The sequence below is a fragment of the Arachis hypogaea genome, chromosome 12, assembly GCF_003086295.3.
Source record: "Arachis hypogaea cultivar Tifrunner chromosome 12, arahy.Tifrunner.gnm2.J5K5, whole genome shotgun sequence".
Lineage (NCBI taxonomy): Eukaryota > Viridiplantae > Streptophyta > Magnoliopsida > Fabales > Fabaceae > Arachis > Arachis hypogaea.
This window is the reverse complement of record NC_092047.1, coordinates 61,858,899-61,861,453: the sequence shown is the minus strand read 5'-3', so window position 1 is coordinate 61,861,453 and position 2,555 is coordinate 61,858,899.

Genomic DNA, 2,555 nt, shown 5'->3' with positions numbered 1-2,555 from the left:
AATTTACCATAGCTGCTCCGAAGATAGGCGACGCGCACGCGTGGATAACGCGCATGCGTGACCTGGAGAAAACTCAATCCACGCATACACGTGACTTTGCCGCGTGCTGGACGTATCAGAAATCGCTTGGGGCAATTTCTGGGCTGTTTCTGACCCAGATTTCGGCCTAGAAAACACAAATTAGGGGCTATAAAGTGGGGGAATCGATTCATTCATTGACACAACATTCATATTCACAATTTTAGGTTTTAGATGTAGTTTTTAGAGAGGGAGGCTCTCTCCTCTCTCTTAGGTTTTAGGATTTAGGATTTCTCATAGGTTAGATTTACTCCTTCTTCATTCCAGGTTCAATGTTCCTTTAATTTATGTTCTCTTCTACTTTTATTTATTCTATTACTTTAGTTTGTTTATTTTCTCAATATTGATTTATGAACTCTATGTTAGAATTGATTTTCTTATTTAATATAAATTGAGGTATTTCAGATTTATGATTGCTTTCTTCTATTTATGATATAAATAATTTGGATTTTTCTCCTCTTGGCTTTTGTTGAGTAATTGGTGACACTTTAGTTATCAAACCCAGCTGTTGATTGAAAATTGGAATTTGCTGATTGATTTGGATCCCTCTAAAGCTAGTCTTTCCATAGGAGTTGACTATGACTTGAGGAATCAAATTGATTAGTCCACTTGACTTTCCTTTATTTAGTAAGGGTTAACTAAGTGGGAGCAATAAACAATTTTCATCACACCTGATAAGGATAACTAGGATGGAATTTCCAGTTCTCACACTTTGCCAAGAGTTTTTATAGTTAGTTTGTTTCCATTGCCATTTACTATTGTTGCTTCTTATCTTAAAAAACCCAAAAAGATACTTTTTCCATAACCAAAATAAACACACCTCCCTGCAATTCCTTGAGAGACAACCCGAAGTCTAAATACTTCGGTTATAAATTTTATTGGGTTTGCTTAAGTGACAAACAAATTTTTATATGAAAGGATTATTGCTTGGTTTAGAAACTATACTTGCAACGAGAATTTATTGTGAATTCTAAACCATCAATATTTTGATCATCAATGCCCCGACCTGATCATCAGCTTTAGATGCTCGTAGCGTCGCTTACTGCGACGCTCAGACCGCTCATAACGCCGCTGGTTGCGGCCCTCCATCTAATCCAGGCGCTCAAAGAGGTGGTGCACCAGAAGGCAGACTGGCTGTGAAGCGGATGATGGTGCTGTGGATGTGGGTGGTACAGCAGGCGCTGAGGGTGCTGTGGATGCTGAAGGTGTTGTGGAGGATGTGGCCACATCAGTAGAGGCAGTAAGAGAGGGTGGTCTGTGGCCTAGAGGGCCGAACCGCTTGCCGTGGGGTGCACGAAATTGTGATCATCAATGGCGCCAACAGCTTGGTACGCACAATTGTAATCTCAACTCTTTGTCACAACTCTGCACAACTAACGAGCAAGTGCACTGGGTCGTCCAAGTAATAAACCTTACGTGAGTAAGGGTCGATCCCACGGAGACTGTCGGCTTGAAGCAAGCTATGGTCACCTTGTAAATCTTAGTCAGGCGGATTCAAATAGTTATGGAGAATTGATAATTAAAATATGAATAAAACATAAAATAAAGACAGAGATACTTATGTAATTCATTAGTAGGAATTTTAGATAAGTGTATGAAGATGCTTTGTTCCTTCTGGACCTCTACTTACCTATTGCCTTCTTCCAATCATTCATACTCCTTTCCATGGCAATCTTTATGTTGGGTTTCACCGTTGTCAATGGCTACCTCCCGTCCACTCAGTGAAAATATTCCAAATGCGCTGTCACCGCACGGCTAATCATCTGTCGGTTCTCGATCATGTTGGAATAGGATCCATTGATCCTTTTGCGTCTGTCACATGCCCAACACTCGCGAGTTTAAATCTCGTCACAGTCATCCCTTCCCAGATCCTACTCAGAATACGACAGACAAGGTTTAGACTTTTCGGACCTTAGGAATGGCCGCCAATAATTCTAGCCTATACCACGAAGGTTCTAATCTTTGATTAGAAACCCAAGAGATACACATTCAAGCTTGATTGCATGTAGAACGAAGTGGTTGTGAGGCACACATTCATAGGTGAGAATGGTGGTGAGTGTCACGTAATCATCACATTCATCATGTTCTTGAGTGCGAATGAATATCTTGGAGAAGAAATAGACTTGAGTTGAATAGAAAAACAATAGTACTTTGCATTAATTCATGAGGAACAACAGAGCTCCACACCTTAATCTATGGGGTGTAGAAACTCCACCGTTCAAAATGCATAAGAACAAAAAGGTCTAGGCATGGCCGTGAGGCCAGCCCCCAAATGTGAAAAGGTCTATCAAAGTATGAAAATACAATAGCAAAAGGTCCTATTTATAGAAAACTAGTAGCCTAGGGTTACAGAAATAAGTAATTAATGCAGAAATCTTCTTCCGGGCCCACTTGGTGTGTACTTGGGCTGAGCATTGAAGCTTTCGTGTGTAGAGACTTTTCTTGGAGTTAAACGCCAGCTTTTGTGCCAGATTGGG